The sequence below is a fragment of the Triticum aestivum genome, chromosome 6A (genome assembly GCF_018294505.1).
Source record: "Triticum aestivum cultivar Chinese Spring chromosome 6A, IWGSC CS RefSeq v2.1, whole genome shotgun sequence".
Taxonomy (NCBI): Eukaryota; Viridiplantae; Streptophyta; class Magnoliopsida; order Poales; family Poaceae; genus Triticum; species Triticum aestivum.
The window spans coordinates 577,209,604-577,222,898 of record NC_057809.1 but is presented as its reverse complement, the minus strand read 5'-3'; the positions used below and the strand labels follow the sequence as shown (position 1 = coordinate 577,222,898).

The window sequence follows — 13,295 nt, the reverse complement described above, 5'->3', positions numbered from 1 at the left end:
AAATACAAAATAAATGAAAGTGACTTACATGCCATCCAACAACAATCATGTTACGATGGAACGATTTCGAATTCTTAATAATCAAGGCAGCTCCACTGTGTTGATCTTGACGCAAAGAGAGACCATATACGTCGATTGTAGCTTCAATCCCATAGTAATCCCGTGCCACATGGGTTTTATATGCAGCATCCTGGTTAAAAAAAGGAATTTACTTGAAGATGTCAATGTAATTATGCTCTATTTGGTACGGTAGAGAATTTACTTGAAGATGTGACGACCCAAGAGGGGATCGGCTTCACGGCCAGAGGTAAGGGACGAGGAGAGGAGCAGGATAGGTGAGAAGGAGAGAAAGGGGATGAGGGCAACTAGACTTTTCTTATTTCATATCCTCCACGGAGTACAGGGTAGGTCTCTTATACTTGCACACACACGCCTGGCCACATGTGGCCCAATGGCACACACACGCTCACCCCTTTCTATCTATTTCACCTTCCAGGTCCACCGATACTCATGTATCAGGTGTGACATTTGCCTCCCCTTGAGCGCGAGCGTCTTCATCCCAACAGCTTGCCTCCGGGTAGCGCTGACGGAGCACAGAATAATCCTCCCAGGTCGAGGATTCAGGAGCTAACGAAGACCACTGAACTTTGACCTGCACAATTGAGTTGTTGCCTTTCTTCACCATGCGACGTTCGAGAATGGCAATAGGTTGTACCGGTGCCGCTGTGAGGTTCGGTGCACGGGGTAGCTCTGAGAAAACTGGACTGTAGTCCGGAGTGAAGGGCTTGAGCTGCGAGACATGAAAAACTGGGTGTATGCGACCGTCGTCCGGCAACTGGAGCTTGTAAGCCAAAGGACCAATGCGTTCCAGAATCTGAAATGGACCAAAGAACTTGTACGCCAATTTGGGGTACGGGCGGTTAGCCACTGTTGACTGTGTATATGGCTGAAGCTTGAGCAGCACTGAATCACCCACTTCTAAGGAACGCTCTGTACGATTGCGATCAGTCTTTTGCTTGCACCTGTTTTGAGCCCGCGCCAATTGATCACGGAGCCAGCCACTGTGAGTTGCCCAGTCCAGCTCGGTGCTTGCATCCGCGGGCAACCTGGTGGCCAAAGTAGGTAGACCACCCAGGTTGGGTTCTTTGCCGTAGAGTGCCTGGAACGGTGTTGTGTTTAGCGATGAGTGATAGGTGGTATTGTACCAGAACTCAGCCGTGGACGGCCACTTTCGCCACTGCTTGGGATTGTCATGCACCGCACATCGCAGATACATCTCGAGGCATTGATTGACGCGCTCGCTCTGTCCATCCGTCTGAGGGTGATATGCTGTCGAGTAACTGAGCTTGGTGCCGGCGGTGTCGTGGAGAGCACGCCACATTTTGCTGGTGAAGATAGGATCGCGATCCGAGACAATCGAGTGTGGCACCCCGTGCAGCTTGATGATGCTGTCCCAGAATGCACGCGCCACTGTTGCTGCTGTGAAGGGGTGACGCAAGGGCACAAAATGCGCGTACTTAGTGAACCGGTCAACAACGACCATGATCACCTCACAGCCCTCAGACAGTGGCAAACCTTCGATGAAGTCCATGGTGAGGTCATGCCACGGCTCTGTAGGGATGGGCAGAGGTTCCAGCAGTCCGGGTGGCTTGATATGCTCGTGCTTGGCGTGTTGGCAAACGGCACACTGGTGCACGAATTCCTCCACGGCCTGCTTGAGGCCCCGCCAGGCAAATAGCTTCTTGAGGCGCTGATATGTGGTCGTGACTCCAGAGTGACCCCCAATTGCGCTGGCATGGAAAGCACTGATTAGTTTGGTCTGGAGTGCAGTGTTGGCACCAATCCATAGCCGGTCCTGAAGGCGGATCACGCCTTGCCTGAGCTCGTAGCCATGCTCATCCGGACTGAAGACAGCCAACCGTTGCAGCAGATCTTGGGCGTCAGCGTCCGTCTCGTATGAGTTCGCGACTTCTTGCAGCCACTGTGGTTGGCACACGGAGATGGCATCGAGGGAAAGAAGATGCCCGACGCGAGACAATGCATCTGCGGCACCATTGTCAACACCGCGCCGGTACTTGAACGAGAATTGCAGTCCCACAAGCTTGGACATCGCCTTGCGCTGTAACTCGGTGTCCAACTATTGCTCCCCCAAGCTGCACAAGCTCTTATGATCCGTGACGATGACGAATGGTGCCCATTGTAGGTAGGCGCGCCACCTGTCTATCGCCATGATCACCGCAAGGAATTCTTTCTCGTAAATGGAACGGCGTTGATTGCGTGTGCCCAGAGCCTTGCTTAAGTAGGCGACAGGGTGGCCTTCTTGTACTAGGACAGCGCCCACACCCGTATCACACGCGTCCGTCTCGATGGAGAACGGGCGGTTGAAATCAGGCAGAGATAGCACTGGGGTGTTCACCATTGCTTGTTTGAGGAGGTCGAACGCCGCTTGAGCTTGATCTATCCAACTGAATCCTTTCTTAGTGAGCAATTGAGTCAATGGCTTGGCGAGAATCCCATAGTTCTTCACAAACTTGCGGTAATAGCCTGTCAAACCCAGAAAACCCCGGAGTTCAGTGGCATTTGTCGGTGTCGGCCACGCAGACATGGCACTAGTCTTGCTCTTATCAGTTGCCACGCCCTCCCTGGAAATAACATGCCCGAGGTATTCAATGCTGGGATGTGCAAAGGAGCACTTGGATTGTTTGGCATACAGTTGATGTTGTCGCAGAATGGAGAAGACGGTGCGCAGATGATCAACATGCTCCTGCAGAGAACGGCTGAACACCAAGATGTCATCGAGAAAAGTAATGACGAACTTACGATTTGGTCCGGAGAACACCGAGTTTATGACACATTGGAATGTGGGTGGTCCGTTGGTGACCCCAAATGGCATGACACGGAACTCAAAGTGGCCGTGATGCGTTTTGAATGCAGTTTTCTCCTCGTCGCCTTTTTTCATACGGATCTGATGGTATCCAGCTCGCAGATCGATCTTGGAAAAGAAGGCGGCGCCAGCAAGTTCATCCAGTAGCTCGTCGATGACGGGAAGGGGAAATCTGTTTTTGATGGTCACCATGTTCAGGCGTCTGTAATCTACGCAGAAGCGCCAGGTTCCATCCTTCTTTTTCACCAGGAGTACAGGAGCGGCGTAGGGACTCATACTATGAGTAATGATCCCTGTCCGCAGCATTTCCGTAACCTGACGCTCTATCTCGTCTTTCTGCAACGGAGAATAACGGTACGGGCGACAGTTGATTGGTGTGGCCCCCGGTTCTAGAGTGATAGCATGGTCGTATTGACGGCGGGGAGGTAATCCTGTAGGTTCAGCAAAGACATCACTGAACTCCGTTAGAATGCGTTGGATCACAACTGGTGGTGGTTGAGCTGTTGCTGAATCTGGTATTGGCGCCATTTGGAGTTCTATTAAAGCAGCCCCCCAAATCTCATTTGCATCATGCATTTGCCAAAGAGAAGCAGCATCCAAAGCAGTAAGGGTTGGCGATTCATCCGATCTAACTCCCTGTAGGTGTACTGCTGTCCCATCACGCTCGAATTGCATTGTTTTCAACTGCCAATCACACTTCATGGGGCTATGTTGCGCTAGCCAGTCGACGCCGAGAACTGCATCATAGACGCCCAAGTCCAGCACACGCATATCTGTGCTGAATGTGTGTTCCTGGCTGCACCACTGGAGCTGCGGTACCATGGCTGTGCAGTTCAGTCGCTGGCCATTGGCTACCCGTACAGCAATGGAAGGAATGGGTGTTGTTGTTGTTGCTCCAATTCTGACAGCAAATGTTGAATTGACAAAACTGTGCGTGCTCCCCGAGTCCACCAACAGCAGCATCGTCTGGTTACCCACAGTTGCTCGCAGGCGAATGGTTTCCGCTGTTTCCGTGCCTTCCACCGCGTGTGCAGAAAGAAGGCAGCACGCGGGATCTGCAGCCCCGTCTGGCTCATCAAGTAACTGCAGCGCGTGCACGGCTTCGTCAGATAGCACTTCCCCATGATCACCCACCTCTATTGTGAGCAACTGCGCTGAGCGTTTGCATTGATGGTCCCTGGAGTATTTGTCGCCACAACGAAAACAGAGGCCATGCTGGCGTCTGTAGTCTCGCAGCTGCCGCTCGCGCCCGAAGTCGTCCGGGGCTTGCTTAGGTGCCGGAACGATGCGGGGTACTAAAGTGGCAGGTGGCACTGATGGTGTTGGGGGAGGACGTCCCAACGCCGGTGGCACGCTAGGCAGTGGCGGTGGCTGTCCTGCAGAAGCGGGTCGTAGGCGAGGGCGCTGAATGTCCAATTCCTCCTCCTGTATGCGTGCAAATACGGTGGCTCTGGTAATGCTGGTCGGTGCTTGGATGCGCACCGCGGCTCGCAATTCATCTTTGAGGCCGAGCAAAAATTGGGTGACAAAAAATTTGGAGCTCAATGTGGCGTCGAGTGCGATCATGTTGTACATGTGCACCTCAAATTGCTGCCTGTACTCTGCGACTGTGCCTGTCTGTCGAAGCTGCAACAAATCATGCATCGAGGACTCGAACTCCTCAGGGCCGAATTCCTCTTCCACTGCCCGGCGAAACAAATCCCAAGTGATCACTGGATGCGTCTGACGGAAGGCCCGAAGCTAGAGAGCGGCATGGCCTTCGACGTAGAGTGATGATGTTGCCACCCAGTTGTGTTGTGGCACATGGTAGAGCTCGAAGTAAGCCAAGCAACGATCCAGCCAAACACGGGGGGCAGCACCATCGAAACGAGGGAAATGATGTTTGGGTGGCCTGACGGAGTACTCCTCCCGTGGCGCTGGTGCTGACTGAAACCCCCGCTCCGGCAACCCGATCTGGTCATCTGGCTTGGATAGAAGTGGCGGCCCTTCGTTTGTGAGCCGTGCGAGCAGCGCTGACCCCGCGATAGTCTGCGGTATGGGCAGGGCGCTTGGCGGAGACGCGGCGTGCGGATCGGGTGGTGGTGGTGGAGGCCCCGTACGCACGGCAGGTGTGTGTAGCACCGCCGTCGATGGATCGTCCACCTGGGAACCCGTGGATGGGGTTGACGACGCGGACGCGGACGCAGCCTTACGCACGTCATCGACCTCTGCTTGAGTAAGGCCGATCTGCTTCGACAAGCTCTGCAACTCGTGGGAGACCTGAGTGTTGAACGCCGTCTGCGCCTCTGCTCGCTTGTCTGCCAAGTCCCTCTCCTCGTCGAATCTGGACAGGAGCTTCTCCATCAGGGTGGTGAAGTTGGCTGTCTGAGTTTCCATGGCGGCTATCACCTGCCTTGCCTGCGCTGAGGGCTTGGAGGGCGCCGTGGCTCCAGCCCCGAGTAGATCGAACCCCACCGAGGATTTCGAGCGACCTCACCGGAGTGAAATCGCACCTGCGGCGGTGGATGTTACCGATCTGACCAAGGGAGTAGGAAGAACCGCGGCAGAACAAAATTTAAGGAAATTTTGCTGGCTCTGAGATACCAAATGTGACGACCCAAGAGGGGATCGGCTTCACGGCCAGAGGTAAGGGACGAGGAGAGGAGCAGGATAGGTGAGAAGGAGAGAAAGGGGATGAGGGCAACTAGACTTTTCTTATTTCATATCCTCCACGGAGTACAGGGTAGGTCTCTTATACTTGCACACACATGCCTGGCCACATGTGGCCCACTGGCACACACACGCTCACCCCTTTCTATCTATTTCACCTTCCAGGTCCACCGATACTCATGTATCAGGTGTGACAATGTCAATGTAATTATGCTCTATTTGGTACGGTAGAGGATATTTATATAAAAACTTTCTCCACTTGTGTCGATTTCGATAGCTATAGTTTGATTTAAATGTTTGTAACAACTTGGTTTATTGTGACGTTTGTGTTTTCATCTGGATATTTAGGGTGTGCACACCAAACATTTATTCCCGTAACTTCAGATATGGATCTGCTAAAAGATTGACATGGTGGATCATGTTAAGTGCAGTGTGATTTAGTTTCACCCCAACAACACACTTGAAAACAACATCACAACCCCATGCAGATTAAACCTAATGGTTTAGATCATTTTATCTATTTTTTAGATGAAAGGTGACATGTTTCCTTAATAAGCGGTTTGGCATAATCAGCAGTCATCCTATATCTAGGTTGTTAGTGACAACCATGATTCGTGTTCATGTTTAGGTTGAATACTGTGGGTAATTGTATAAGTAATTTGTCTCAAATATTGTTACTTTGTCATCGTCCCCACAAAAAAAAGGATAATGTCACCTTCAAAGTTATGTTCTTGAGATTGTTGATGCCGGAAACGACTCAAACCAGAGGGGGTTAATATACTCACATAGGAAGTTCTGACGCCATAATTAGGGAACGTTGACACATTTGCAGGAGGTGGATCCAAACCATCCATCTTCAGGTTGATTGGCTTTAAGTTGCCACCAGAGACACCAAGCTCCTCCTGAAATAAAATATTAGGCCGTTTGATCTTGAACCATGCATGCATCAAGTTTGAAATTACGCATCAATATTGCTGGGAATTTCTGAAACGCACGCACCTGATTTCCAGCATGGGGTCTAACTCCAAGTATGCCACGGGTGAGATGCAGAATGCACAGAGCCAGGATGAAGAGACTAAAGTTGTTACCCATGATCAGTCTCAAACCACCAGAGAATGAGCTGCAAGAATTGTTCCAGGGGAAGAGCTTAGCTCGGCCCCCTTTAAATGGAACTTGAAACCAAGAGGTTATTGAAATATTTATGACTATAGTTTAGCAGATTTTATTTGCATTTACTTAGTCCCCAAAAAATGTACTGTTGCACTCTGGTATAAAATGGAGATTATTAATGCAAAATATTTGGTTTGCACAATTAATACAATGCCCAATATTTGATTGGCGTTTAGAACTCTTACAAGTACTAAAAAAATACGAGAGCACGCACGTGTCTTCCTGCTGTATCTTGCACTGTCCAAGTCATTTGGGTACCATATGCACAATCTTTGCATCTACATCAACTGCAATTATGTCCGAATATGCACAACATCATCAGCTATATCCTATATATGTACACATAAGCATCCTAGATTCTCATTAGAATACAGCATAGGCAGGATGGCAAATTTCAAGATTTTACAAGTTATCATCAATTGAAATTACAGCACGTTTCAATCTAACAAATACTCCTACCAAACAGCGTCAAGATACTGAAAATTATATCTTGCAAACACAAAAAGGTCAACATTTTCCTTCAGGTAAAAAACCACGGTCCAGAGCAACATTCTCGCAAATGCGACAGACAATAACATGAAGGGATGCAAGATTATTCATTTCACTCAGAGTCAGAGCACCCACTCGATGTGCTCATCCGTGAAGACAAAACGTGCGCACTTGTGCTTGACCATCTGAAGGGTCTGCTGCCGGTCATCACCACCGGCGCCAGCCATCATCTCTATCCCGGTGAGCACGGAGAAGTACCCTCCTCTTTCTCCTTCCGTAAAGGTCTTAGCGATGAGAAACTTGCCGCCGCCTAGGTGGAGAAGCTCGAGCTGTTTTGGAAGCCACGGCTCTCCCTCAGCAGGCGGGTTCAGATCTTCCCACACCGTGGGAGCGGCGGGCTGCCGTCCACCGTCCATGGCAGAGAGGCCCTCTTGGCTGACAAACTAGACAAACTAGCAGCACATGGCAAATTGCAAGATTTTACATTCCACCATCAATCAAACTACAACATGTTTCAGTCGATCTGAATCTGAAAGTACAAAATCCTAAGATACAGAAAACTATATCTTGCGAACAAGAAACTGAAGTTTTTCCTTCAGGAAAAAGCCCGGGGAAGCAGTCAAAATTTTCCTTCGGGAAAAACCGAGAGAAACGGCAGCAGCATAAATACGCCACGACAAGCGCAGCTAGTGCTAGCTAAACCCTCACTGTACAGTTACAAAAATTTCCTACAGCCTCGTCTCCTCTACTCACTTGTTCTTCTTCTGCTTGTGTTTTTGTGTCCTCTTGGCTGCGAGGGCACCCGAAGCGCTGTTCCCCTCAAACCTTTTCGCCATCTTCATGACACTAGCCATGCCCTTGCGTGCCGACTGCTTGCGATCTGACCTGCGGTTGAGCAGCTTCCGATCCAAAGGCCAGTAAGCATATGGTTCCATCTTGTCTTTCTTCTTGAGATCACCACCGGCCTTCTTGCTGGTGTACTCATGGCCGGTGTAGGACCAGCCAGTGCTGGCCACCTTCCTCCTCTTCACTGACTGGCTTCTGACAGAGGTCTTGTCATCAGCCTCCTCGTCATGCGAGACAATGGGCTTCTTTTTACGCCATTCCCGTTCTTCACGAATGATCATACGGCCTTCGGGGTCCATCTCGATCTCGTCGTCGTCGTCGACATCAGGTGCAGCCCTCTTTTTTCCTGTTGATTTGAGAGCCAACCGCATTGTCTTCTGGTCAAGTAAATCTAGGGGCTCACCAGTCGAGTGATCAATGATCTTTTCCTGCAAGTTCTTATTTTGACGCTTTCGGTTCGACCTGGATGTGAATAAAAGCAAATGCAAACAATTATGATTGTTTCAGCTTCTCAGGCAGCTTTTCAGCACAGCAATTGTTTCAGCTTCTGAGGCAGCTTTTCAGCACGGCAATGACATGGCACATACCGTGTTGAAGCTTTTGATCCGTTACGAGAAGCAAGACTATGCTGCTTGGAAAAGGGACCATTCGAGTCTTCATCGTCACTTCCAAAATCAGAAAACATCTGTGTGTGATTCCATCCACTTTGCCTGCAGTCAAAACATGGATCAATCAGTTGAACACAAGATGTAGATACTTTGGATTTAAATTAGATTAAACAAAATTTGCTTTTGTCTAAGCTCACGACTTTTCAGAAAAAAAACAGATGGCACTAAATTATGGCATTATCGTGCCAGTAATACCTTGTAGCTCCTGAGGCCATGGACATAGCCTCCCCATCCTCAGACGAATTGCCCTTCCTCATTTTACGCTCATTAATCTGGTAAACATTGCAAACAAATGGTAGAAGTAACACGATAAGAGGGAGAAGTCATTATTTTCTTTTCTCTCTGAAGCTTTTGTTGGAACTCTGCAGATTTGTATCACAACTGAACTTACCTTCCTGATATTGGTGAGCAATTTCATATGTTCTTCGGGCATCACAGCTTTTACTGCATCTAAACCACATTTTTTCACGAGAATTTCAACAAGTGACTTGACCTAATAATAAAACGAGTGGAGTTATTAGCAGGCTCAAAAACCTAATAATAAGAAGAGTGAAAATTACAAGCAAGCTCAAATAAAAGGATAAGAGTTCATTAATATGCAGAAATGTGCATTTATTTCCCAAACACTTGTCTTATCTTTCCTGACATAAAGTAGGACAACAGCAAAGACAGAGTAAAATACTAACATGCGGAAGTAGGCATTTATTGATTTTTTTAATAGCACATTCCTAGTAAAAAATAAACAGCGCTTCATCACAGACAATCAATCAATAGAACAATACCTTTGCTTTCAAAGAATTCTTCTTATCACTTTGCCAGCTCAACAAACCCTCAACGACTCCCTTCAAGTGCTCATGAAGCACATCAGCTTTAGATCTAGCCACCAATGCTTTGATAAAGCCTAAGTTGGCCTGGCCACGATATCAATGTTAGTTGAAGGAGCTTGAGATGAAATTATTGATTAGCTAAATTCATGAACTGGAGGTGTGTTATGACTTTACTTTGACAAGTTCTCGGTTGTTCCTCTGCATAAGGAGAAAAGTCGAGGGGAGGAGCTTGTAAGCTACTCCAATAAGATCTGAGAACTCATAGGTCAAGCGAGCTAACCCAGTTACAGCAGCACTAATCGCATGTGGAGTTTGACCAGCTAGACCACCAGCTACCTAAACATGAAAGCTGACAAAGTTAAACCAAACTATGTATCACATCTTGTTGTATAGAGGGAGAAAAGATCCCAATTATCAAGGGTTAACAACTGAGCACACCGGAAAATGCTAGGTTGCCAAATTGCAACATCATAGTGCTCAAGTGGTCGACTTTTCCCATAAAAAAAACTGAAATTAAAATGCATAATGGCATTGAAGTACCATGTCAAAGAACTGGTGCAAGCTGTCCTTCCTCCCATCATTTTCAGCATCTTCACAAGCGTGGCCAATTGCAATAAGCACATCATAAGCTCTATTTCTGGTTTTCTTGTTAGCCTGTGAAGAAACATAAACGCATCACCATTAATCTCACATCTGACTTTCCTGTACCACATGAGTACATTCAGAAGTTGTCCTATCAGAAAAAATGAACATTGCTTCAGTAGCAAGAGTTAAGCGAAAGAACTATGCCATTCAACACTTGAGTACTTGATCAATGTAAGCAGTAAGGTCTAGAGTAAACAAATATCTGTACTCTACTCTGAACAGAAAAACTCACTTTGATCTATTTTTGTTTCAATAAAACAAAAGAACAGCCTTAGGTAATAACAGGAAGCTGTAATTATGTATTGTGTTTCAAAGGGAATAAGAAACAAAAATGACAAATTGGCAACATGCTACTTGAGCATTATAGAAAGTTTCTTCCTGGCTACATTGATATTTGATAATGCAGTGCAATGTATAATACACTATTTCCGTTACCTCCTTCAAGGCAAGAAGTATTTCAGTGAGAAATGAACTAACAATTTCCCTCTTCCTAAGCTTCGATGGATCCTGCAGACAAGAAAGTGATGCACATTTGTTAATGCTCTCCCAGATAGAGATGTAAATTTGTTCATAAACTGTGTTGATGTTTCTGCTTTACCAACCTTCAAAATGTAAACAATAAGGTGATGCAGGCATTCAAGCCTGTACCGTTTTGATGGAAATTGGCATGGCAATGACAAAATCATCAATTCCAACAGGACATCTAAATTCCTCTCAATAAATTCAGCATCCTGAAATAGTCAAGCATACAGAAAAAAGTTCAGAAGTTGTTTTTCTTGTTTCGTGCAATTGTTAATATAAATTAACTAACTGAAAACAAAAACAAACCTTAAGTAACATTGAGAGGACCTTGTATGCTCTCTTTTGATTCATTGAGTCGCTATCCTAAAACCGGAAAAAAAAAAGCAAGGTACAAGCAATTTACATAACATGTTGCTTAAATGGAGAAGACAAACATAAGTTGCATGAAAACCATATATGTACCTTAATTGCAGGTTTTACATAACTGAATAGCACATTGATAGACTTTGCATCCAATCCAGGCATTAATGAAGCTGCAAATTCTAAAAGGAGGGCCCTGAAATTCAAATCAAGTTTGGAAATCAACACTGGACTTAAACTGGAATCTAGGATGCACAGATAAGAACCGAGAAAAAATTAAACTCCGTGAAACCTTGTCATGTTATTTGTATTGGAATTATCGTCAATCTGCATTGAACCGTCATTCACTTGCTGCGCATTAATAGCTTTTGTGGCATCCAGCAACTTTCTTATTGCATCAAGGAAGAACTTGCTGACAACATCTTTGTCTGATATGGATGCTATCTCGCTTATCGCAGGCTGGTCGAACAAAGAGGGCAATGCCATGTAAGTTACATGCTTTCAAGCAATATAAATGAAATGCAGTCAATCAATGAAACAATCCAACATGAAATTCATAATGGAATGATGGAATTGCACTCCACAAAATAAGGAGACTTAGTTTAGCCTTGATTCATTTTTGGTCGAAAAATATAATTGACTATTAGCAGTGGTAGATTCAAATGATAATCTATCAGTGTATCTTACAGGAAATTTACACTTTAAAGACACAACTTATAAAGAAAAATCAAACAACTCCGAGAAAAATTGCATAACCCACATGGATCAAGCCCCATGATATTCACAAAGAGTACAACAATCGGATCAAGCCCCCACAATAAGATGACAGCATATATATATTGCAAACAGCAATGGCATACCTGTAAGAATCCAATAGTGTCCTTTGAGGATGACATGAATATAGAACATAATATCTCCAAGAATTTTGAAGAGAAAGCACGTATTTCTTTCAAATTTTCCTCAGCTGACTCTTTAGTATAGCGTTCCTTTGCTCTTCTTTCAGATTTGCTTAATTCAGCATCAACAAGAATGTCCTCTTTGTTAGTGATTGACAAAGCTTCCTTGTTTTGTTTGATTAAAATCTAAAACGAACACAAGTCAGAAAGACACTTAAAACTAAATAGCAGTTCACTGTAACTTGAACAGAGGCGATGTGAAGCACCTGAATACTGGAACAAATGATGCCACGCAAGTCAGGCTGGTTTTGGAGAGTGTCACATAAAACATTTTGTAGAACTCTGAAGCTGCTTGAAGTATCACATGGATAGTTACAGCAAGATGGTAACAAAGACCAAAGTGAATACACATAACCCTCTGCTCTCTTGGCGGAGAAAAGCTTATCGTCTTTCAAAAGCTGGTCAATTGCAGATATTGGAAACGTTATCAGGCTGTAGTTCAAAAATGACTGGCTTGATCCTTTTATTGTTAAAGCATAAAAAAGATCTTTATTTCCGGTATACCTTGGGAATACTCTTCTCTACAGCTCTAACGATCCCAGAATATCTCTCAAGAAAAACTGTAAACTAGCACCAACAATGTGCCTTTCTAAAATAGGGAGAATCCATTCATTCTCAACAGATATTGACTGAATATGAAGAATGTCAAGAACATTCTTTGGCCCCATTGCAGAAATTGCTGAACCAAGACATGCATTGAGCTGCAAAATAGAAGCATTTGAAGGTGAACCAGCAGATGACATTCAAGTTTACAGGCTACAGCTTTATATATTGACTATACGTCTATGCTCATAGGCCGTAGCAAAATCTTAAGCGGCATACGTTTTGGCAAGATCAAAGTGCATGTGTGGTAGACAGAAATACCTGCTTCCGGAAAGAAAAGTCATCATCAGACATGTTCTGCATGTCTGCCAGGTTCTTAAGTGCTTCTGGCAATAGATCAGATGAAGATTTTCCTATTGTTTCCCATGAGAAATGAGTTCAGGAACTGAGACAGCTTGATATCAAGCAACTAGCTAGCAGTAGTAAAAAAAAGTAATATTGTCCAATTTATCAGAAAACAATCAAGTAGAAATAATTGCATAGCAATGGCCGACAAGAAGCATGGTGAAAGATTAATTGCATCTCCATGACCAGATGAGACACCAAAAACTAGAAAGATCAATTGCGGTCCATTATTGGTAAGCTGCTGAAAATAAAAACCAGATCTACAACCACCATTATCACAGAACTAATGCAGACCAATTTTACGGTGAGTTTGTGGTTGCTATGTTCTGTT

At 45.7% G+C, this 13,295-nt stretch overlaps 1 pseudogene; it reads right to left on the bottom strand.

The window, feature by feature from the left end:
* Positions 1-7,655: 7,655 nt before the first annotated feature.
* LOC123128645 (RRP12-like protein) overlaps positions 7,656-13,295 on the bottom strand; it is a 7,670-nt pseudogene continuing 2,030 nt past the window's right edge.